Genomic DNA, 9,173 nt, shown 5'->3' with positions numbered 1-9,173 from the left:
ATGATGTCTAGATATACGCAGAAGAGCAGCAGCAACAACAACAACAACAACAACACAACCCTGTTTGGATACTCAACTTAGCAAGAGGTTAGAGTTAGTTTCTATTTCATTACTAACCCTGAACTAACCCCATCCAAAGAGTTGTTTGGATGGCAGGGTTATATTGACAATAAATGCACTAGGAGAACTAGCTCCAATTAGCACCTCTTGGGTTGGATAGTTTTTCTGGGTGGGTTATAGATGCAACTAGCTCAAACTAGCCCTCGTGTTTATATATACTTTAGGGCTATTTGAGCCCGAACTAGCTCAAACTAACTGTAAACCCTGGATATAGTAGCAGTTAATCAGCCGATAATTTGTAAGAATGCACTAAACTCCTTCTGGCCCATAATATAAGATGTTAATTCATCTAATATGTGAGTATATTGGATGTTATAAGATACTCCCTCCGCTCCTAAATATTTGTCTTTTTAGAGATTTCAAATGGACTACCACATACAGATGTATATAGACATATTATAAAAGAGTGTTGTGCTACATCATTGTGCAATTGCTGTTTAGATTCTAATATTAACTTGGTGCTTTTAGGTACATATGTCATTGGTAAAGATCCACGCTTCCACCCTTTCCGCGTATGGGGCAATGAGATATCGATGAACCAACATCAAGTGAGGAAGCTGATAAAGATTGTTAGTAAAATGTGTCCAAAGATGGCAATTAAACTATTTTTTTACACTTTATCAAAGACAACAGCGAACTGCAGGACGGTAAGTAAGAACTCTGCAACCTTCTTTTTATTGCCCATAATGAGTTGTGTTAGATGACAATGTCTGAATATTTTTCCTTTGTAGTGGTTGCCAAAGCAGTTTACTCAAGATTACCTCTCAAACTATATGATTGGTGGGCATGCAAAGGTTAAAGTATTTCTACCATAACACGATGATTATCTAGATGTTTTCATGAAGACCGTGAAGGATGGGCGGTCGGCCATCACAAGGGGTTCGACTAGAGTCGTTCGTGCCTTCTGCATGAAGGAGGGCATAATATGGGCATTCCGCTTCACCTTGTTCAGCAACCAAAATATATTTCGCCTCTTTCTTTACCGTCTTTAATAGTACAAGTATACAACTATGATTCATCATTCTTTATTTGGTTCTTGTGTAATTCTTGAACATATGTACCTATGAATCGAATAATGCATTGTTTGTTTGAACCTGATGGATACGAATAAAGCTGTAGCATACATTCAAATTCAAATTCAAATTCAAATTCAAATCTGGTACAATTTGGAAAAGCAGCAATTAAATCAGGGTGAAATCACGCTCTCCAGGTTGTTACGACACACACGGTTGGTAAAACACAAACATTTGTGATATGCACCATAATCCGAGACGGTCCACATAGAGGAAATGTGTGCAAGCATGCACACAGTTGCCGTTTGCAAACCGTGTGCGATGTCAGACCATATCACAAATAATGCGGGCAAACTAAACGTTTGTGTTAGTTGCCTTATCATACACGATTCACAACCATGAACTGTTTCTAATGAAGTATGCATCGTAAACGTTGCACCACAAGATAGTGTGTGCGATATTTGTTGTGTATGACGATGTTATGACGGTCCGACGTTTTGTAATCCTGTCCGACACTCGTACGACGATTAGCTAGTATTCTTAACTGTGAACTGTTTGTGATGGGCCGCGCATCATACACGTTCTATAATAGTGAACCATTTGTGATAGGCCTCGCATCGTAAATGTAGCACCACAGAATATCGACTGTGATGGCAATGCGAGCAGAAACGAGTAGGAGTACTGTAGGGGGCCTATCCCTAACGGTTTCTAGGTCGTGTGGGAAGGACCCCCCTATCGCCCACACTCACTTGGTGACGGTTCCAAATGCCATCGTGGAAAGGGGTTAAAAACCGTTTGCTTAGGACCGACGCGCACCAGTGTGCCCCCCCCCCCATCAGCATGGACAAGGGCTTTATAGAGCCTGTCTTCACCAATAATGTAAGTTTGTCCTTCTCAAGCCTTCAAACTTTGTTGTGTATATTTGGTTAGGCATGACTACAACAGCTGTTTATTTTTGGTGTTTGCATCAAATTGCATGTTTAAAGTTTATTATGTAGTTCATAGACAAAAGTTTGTCCTTCTCAATTTAAGTTTTCAGTTGTACAACCAAGTTCCTTCTGCATACCATGTAAATTAAACTATACAGAGCAAGTGATCTTCTTTTGTACTACATGTATGCTTTTGTTCTTGATTCATAATCTAGTGGTGTGGTGAACCTACCCACTACAGCACAATGTCATATTCTACAATGTCAACTATGAACTATGTCATATCATTCTACTATTATTTAAACCGTCTCTTTATTTGCCAATTTGAAATGGGATAAATTGACAGCGCACTAACTATTGATACTTATGAGTTCTTGATATGTAATCCAGTGGTGTCGTGAAGCTGCCAACTCCTTCACAATGTCATTTCCTGCCATGTCTCAACCTGAACAATACCATATTGTGTTAATGCTATTTTAAACTGTGTCACTTTATTTGTCAGTGAGAAATGTGATGAATTGTCAGCACCGATACTTATATGTGCAAAACATGTCATCTGCCTGCTTGTTTATCTTTCAAAGAGAGAGGAGGATATAAGTGTCAAACAAGCGCAGTCTCATCAGCTTGCTCAGCTGCTTGCGCTATAGCTCCCGAGCAGGGCTAACCTTTCTTGAACTCTATTGAAGTGCTGGCGGTTTTTTATATTATTTTGTCGGCGTGTTTATTTGCATTGGTGGTGATCTTTGATGCCAATGTATGTAATCTACTATCTGCTTGTGCTTTATTATCATAGTAGAGAACTTTAATGCCCAGTGGATGTAATATGCTGTAATTTGTTTATTGTATAGTCTAGGTTTTTTCTTATTCACGATGTTGCAGTTATTTTACTGTATATATATCCTGTCTTCGCAGTAAACCGGCCAAACCATACAATTACGGTACATAATCGGGCCGTCATGCAAATCACTATGTATGATCTGCATCATGGGCCTAGTCATCTTGATCTGTTAACATGCCTAAATGTAAACTGGCCCACTAGTAGATTCGGGCCTTTAGTAGGCCGAATAAACCGTCGTCCCTATTTTCTCAAGAAAACTCAATGAGCTTTTAGTAGGCTAAAAAGTAGGTTGGGTCTGAAACGTGCCGAACAGCTCACGGGCCGACAGCAAGCCGAAATAAACCCCGGCCCAAAAGCATAGTGTCTAGTTGACGGGCCGAATTTGATATGGGCCATAATTTAGCCCAAAGCCTCTTAAAGTGTCAGTAGTTCCATATTTGGTTTCAGAGCACAAATTTGTATTCCTGTCAGGAATTTCAGAACTTAGCTTTTGAGTTTTATACAAACAGATTCTCTTGTTGCAGCAGCAGAAGTGTAATTGTACTCAAGTGTGGAGCACACATCATCATTATTCTGAGCTGGTTGAACCTTTGTTTTAGACTATCTTTTTTCTGGTTTTATGCCATGACGCTACTGTTTGCGTCATTCTGTTATCTTTTGATAACCATATACACTCTAGGCCATACCAAAAAAACACAGCATCATCAGTTTGGACTAAGATGAGCAATACAAATCTTTCATGAGATCGTGTGGTGCTCAAACAAATGTACAGACATCAGACAACAACATTGAGTACTCATACAGGCATACACCATGTGTAACTATTAACAAATGGGAGTGTAGTGCTCCAATTCCTTAAGAAGCAAAGGCTGTAAGTTATAGAAAGTTGGCAGTGATTTAGTCCAAGCATCCAGAAATGAACTAAATCATTATTAGGTACATATAATGAGAAGAAAAATAAAAATTGTAACAGTTAAGTATTAACATGAGGGTATAAAAATCCAAGAACTAATAGCTCTCTTGGGCCACTGCCAGATTATTATTTTGTTCTAGAGTATTTCCAGATTTGTCGGCACGGCCTTGGGCCATTATCATATCCTGACCTTGTTGTGTTTAATGCCTACATTTAGGTTATCGTCTGAAATCTGTCACCAGCAACAAGGCTACAAAAGGCTCTGCATTGGGGTATCATCAATTTTCACAAGAAAACCTAGAAAAAATAGAGTTTGTAAACAGAGCAGTCTGTCGATCAATGTTCGACAGTGATCAAGAATGCATAGTTAGGAGAGTTCCAAGAGGAAACAGAGTCCTGGAAATTTGCAAGGCTCTCTGTAGTTTGGGACAGCAAAAACAAAACATATGCCTCTCATATAATTTGTTTTGTTCAATTTAAAAACGTATCTTCAATCATGGAAATAGATAAATTGCCATAGGCATACTCCCAAACTATGTGTGCCTCACAGAAGAGGCTCGACAAGAGTCAAAACATATGAACAACGATGACCGGAGCATCTGCATGATTTTAATAGAAGGCACGAGAATAGAAAGTATAGCTCTGCATTTACCTTGCATTATGATGCCACACAATTAATACAAATTAACTGAATTAAAAAAATCAAGGCAACATACTTCTTTCAGTGGTTGTAGCATACACATTGGGGTTGGTCTCTAACAGAGCACGTGAACTGAACTAACAAAGTTGAAATAAGATGAAGTCAATTAGCAAAACCATGTTTTATCAGGGTGATAATAAAGATACAAATTTGACCTCAACGATGATGTAAGCCCTCACATATATTTTATGGCAGTTTAGTATTATGTTTCCCTTCTGGGATAATGGAAGGTAAATATCTTGTCCCGGTATTATGCATACATCTAGTATGACTCTCAGCCATGCTTTTCTCATGAACAGATTGTTGCTAGATAATATCCAAGTCTAGAATCTAGATTTAGAAGATGAAACAGAGGTAGAAATAGTAGGAAATGCTTTTGACAGTTCACACCAACAGAGATTCATGTACACCATGGTTGCTTATAAACTGATTCATACCATAGTCCACCCAATTGCAGATATAGGAAAAAGATTGGAATTGTTGTAACTCGAGTGACGGTTCAACTGACATAGACATACCTTGCCTGGACACTGAGACTGTCGGGATAGATGAGATGAGGGCAGTGACAAATATCAAGGATGTGAACAATTGCTGCTTGCAAGGCACATGGATGGTGGGCGTCGAGATTGTAGGCCATGCTTGTGTTCACCTCACATCACAGTGTTGCACCTTCCTGGATCAACCTGTATGACACATGTGCAATGCAACACAAATTGATATGACATGAGATAGCGGAAAAAAATCAATCGCTAGTTCAAAAATCCTAGAAGAATTCAAGCACATCACCTACATCTTTCTTGCCGATATTCATGGTCTTCTCCTGCAACACGCTGAGGTCGTTGACGCTCCACCGCATAAATTGTGGGATGACGAATAGCGACATCATCATGAAAAAGACTCCAGGCAACAACATGGTCGTGGTCATTCCATCGGGGGCGTTTCTAAGGACATGATATCACACCAACTGGTACTACACTTTTCGTGAAAAAGTTTGGTAGCACACTTTGTTGAGAATCATGTATCAACACAAATCTTATCAGTATAGGAGCCGAGGTGGAAGATCATATATGTATCTATGATTGTGTATATCTAACATTACATACAATGGAAGTGCATCCAATGAGGCATAGACGAAAAGATGGGTGTCGTGGCTGTCAGGAAAGGCGGTGGGGGCTGGAAGTTGCCAAGCTAACTGCAGAAAATTTGGATGGTATTAACTGGCAGACATCATCAAATGGTTGATTTACTGAAGAAAACAAGTTCCCAAAAATCATATCAGTGGTGGCTACCTGTCTAGGCTCCGGGGTCCTCAACAGCAGGCAGCGCTGTGCGGCTGCACTCTGACAGGGCACTTGGCGTAGCACTGCTCATCGGACCAGGCAACATGCATGGTAGGCGAGCTCTTTCTCCACTTCTGTAATATACACCCTCATGGAACCTTTTTCTTCTCTGAAATAAATGGTGCATCAGTATTATACTCTCTCTGGAAACATTGTAAAACTGAAACTATGGTCTATGCTGTCAGTCAAAAAATGTTGTAAATTGTGTCAGTCGCGCGCATCAATCCAAGCAAACAAAGACCTCCCATAAAAAGGCAAACAAAGACCTTAAGAGCAATGAAACTCTTTGTTGTCTAAAATCAAAAGATTGAATCTGCTCTGCATCGTGATTTATTTTGAACTGTACTGAAGAATCATATAGAGGACTTGTCCTTGCAGCATGACTTTTAAAGTTGGAATCCTTGCAGCACAGCTAATTAATCCCAGACTATAGAGTGAACAGCAGTACAAATTGGTGAGACCTAATAACATCTAGAAATTTTATCTCCCCTGCAATGTCTATGGCGCTTTCATTCGCTATCAATTCCAGGAGTACACACTGCAGTGGTCAATAGGCTGTAACATGAGAGTCCTTTGCGTTGAAATGATCCTTGTCTAGTTGAACCAAGTCACTGAATTCTCTGAAACACGTCATCCCAGCGTTCCCATGCATACTTCCGAAATTAAGAACAACCGGGAAATATAAAGTATTCGGAGCTGCAAATTTCTTTACCCAGCAAAAATCTAGATATTGTATATTTTATAACAGACATCCATGCTAGCGTTACAAAGTACAGCCACCATACAAACAAAATATGGACAGTGAACAGTATCATCTCCAAGCAAAATATACAGTCAGCTACTTCACCATGTTTTTGTTTCAGCGGGTTATGTTTACTCATTACTTTCATATTGCCTAGAAACCAAAGTAAGAAATGTTCTCTTGGTAGAATAACGATTTTCCAGATACCATACCTGAGTTGATAACAATATGTGACAAGTGAGACGCCTTGAGGCCAAAACAGAGTCAAGTAGAGCAAGTTTGCATCAACAAGAGAGAAACATAAGCAATCAGGCCAAGGCGAATCAGCAAGGACAAGTTCCAACCTAGGCCAATAATGGTAGACCGGGCGGCGGCGAGGGAGTGAATCGAGGCTCTCATAGTGGCCCAATAGTTTGATGCAGATTGGTAGCACCTGTGTGAACAGGATAAGCTTCTGGTGCTCCTGCAACAGCTCCGACATGTAGTGGCTGCGGCGGCACCGATGCCATCCAATCCGACGACACAGACGGGCACAGAAAACAAAGGCAACCAATTCAGCGAGACCGCCCACCCAGAAAAACGCACCAAAGAACCAATTTTTCTTAACCAGAGAAGAAGGCGAGACCCAATCTCAGCCGCCGTCCGTCCTTACCTTCCTATGGACCTCCTGGGAGAGAAGCAGTCGTCCGCGTTGTGCAGGCCATCCATCGAGCGTCGCACCACGGGCCCCGCCGCTCGGTACCCAGCCCGCACGGCCGCACGGAACTCCCGCACCGGCGGCAGCCCCAAGGGGCCTCCAAGTCGATGCTCGACTCGGCACGGGGAGGGGCTGGCCCCGAGGAGCGGGGAGCTAGCAAATCCGTCAGCCAGGAGCTGGGCGGCGCCCTCCATCATCGCCGTCGTTTAGGGAGGGACACGGTCCCAATCGAGGCGGTGTGGGGCGGGCGGCGCGGGGCAGGAGGTGGCGGCAGGAAGGAGGTGTATATGGGATCGAGGGGCAGGGTCGTGCGAGGCGCTGGTTGCTTTTCTTCTTCTTTTCTCTCGTCGGTACCTGTTCGGGTCTGGCTTATGAGGCTGAGGCCCAAGTGGCAACGCTTTAGCCATGTGAGACGATCTCACGGCAAGGTCCACGTAGTAGTGCGGGATAGATCATGTACGTACGAAAATTTTGCGACGTGTTCCCAAATTAGTACCACCTTGCATATATGTTTTAAATTCAAAATGAAAACGTAAATTGACAGGAAAAAAGCGTATTGTGATGGTGAACCCACAGAGTCAATCCGTGCTTTATTATTATATAGGGATAGATGTGTGTATATGTATGTGTGTATATGTATGTGTGTATGTATGTATGTATGTATGTATATGTGTTATGTCCTCTACAGCATTCATTTATAGCTATGTCTTCAAGTTGTCATTTTCTGCACTAAGTGAATGTGATCAGACCATAATCCCTTATGTGCTCATCTCTCCTACTCTCTCTAAATCTTCATATGCATTCTATTGACATGTGTTGATTGTCTTCATTGTGTCCTTGTCAGTCAAAGATTAAGAGATAAACATTTAAAAGGCTTTTATTATCCTTATCCTTTTGCCTGAATCCAGAGAAGTCAGAATGACCACCCGGCAAACCAGGCGCGTGTGGGGTCATGGCACAACATTTAAGTTGTTGCATGTATGCCATGTGGTGCTCAGATGTGAACTGCTAAGGGTAGCTGAGTAATTACACTATGCTGCCCCCTTCCTTATAAATACCCAGCCCCCTGCGGTCATTAATACTTACTCCCCTCATGTCTTGCTCAAACCCTAGCGCCGTCGCTAGCTTCCGTCGTCGCCGGAGACAAAACGCTTCACTGCCGCCACTTCTCCATCGTTGTCGTCACGCTGGCCGCGGACATCTTCCTCCCGCCGCCGCCGTAGGTGTCTTCCGCCTCCAAGTTAGGGGGCGGGAGATTGGACTGCTCGGCCTCCTTCCATGACTCGTCAAGCAGTTCATGTATGTTCTAGAGCGATAACTAAAAGTCTATTTTACTGCATGTTTGATCCATTAAAACTTTCTATATCTTCAGAAAGTTGTTTCTTCAATTCCAAATCTGGATCTTCCATACTATAGCATATCATAACCTACAAGTACTTTCACTTATGCTTCACAACTAGTTAGATTCTTCACTTGTACTTATTCATGGACTCGTACAAATCTGGAACCAACTCATATCAATAAGTGAATGTCTTTGCGCTATGAGGTCAATGTCTTCAAACTGATTTATCTTCAAAATCCTCTGAGAATGCATATGACCTCTTCCCCTTCCCTCGCATCTCTAATGCTATCACAGGTACATGTTCATGGGAGAGTCACTTGGTTCTCATAGTCTGCATTCATTTGCAGAGTTCTTACAGCATCATACGAAGTCACATGAAGCCAGTTCTTGTCTGACAAGCAGAGCGAAGCCTAACACTATTGTGAAGCCCTTCAGTCTGAAGCCAATGGCCAGTGGCAAATTTGCAAAGAAGGATGACAGACAGTACCATGATAACACTGCAAAAGACCTACCACCAGATCTCTATGAATTGTACAATT

At 41.9% G+C, this 9,173-nt stretch overlaps 1 long non-coding RNA gene across 5 annotated transcripts; it reads right to left on the bottom strand.

Moving 5' to 3' along the window:
• Positions 1 to 3,858: 3,858 nt before the first annotated feature.
• On the bottom strand, positions 3,859 to 7,651 carry LOC125554738 (uncharacterized). Of its 5 annotated transcripts, none has more exons than XR_007304437.2 (7): positions 7,248 to 7,651; positions 6,940 to 7,083; positions 6,808 to 6,841; positions 5,803 to 5,962; positions 5,617 to 5,705; positions 5,304 to 5,515; positions 3,859 to 5,196 (listed from the first exon to the last, which is right to left on the bottom strand). It is a non-coding gene; the product is annotated as an uncharacterized LOC125554738 (long non-coding RNA). The 5 variants fall into 5 exon arrangements; XR_007304439.2 differs by lacking the exon at positions 6,808 to 6,841 and having other exon boundaries at positions 3,859 to 4,590; positions 5,032 to 5,196; positions 7,248 to 7,650; XR_007304440.2 differs by lacking the exon at positions 6,808 to 6,841 and having other exon boundaries at positions 3,859 to 4,585; positions 5,032 to 5,196; positions 7,248 to 7,650.
• Positions 7,652 to 9,173: the final 1,522 nt, after the last annotated feature.

This window comes from Triticum urartu, chromosome 1A (genome assembly GCF_056163025.1).
Source record: "Triticum urartu cultivar PI428250 chromosome 1A, HENAU_Tu73, whole genome shotgun sequence".
In the NCBI taxonomy this organism is placed as follows: Eukaryota; Viridiplantae; Streptophyta; class Magnoliopsida; order Poales; family Poaceae; genus Triticum; species Triticum urartu.
The sequence above is the reverse complement of the archived record's forward strand: the minus strand, read 5'-3'. Positions and strand labels throughout refer to the sequence as shown.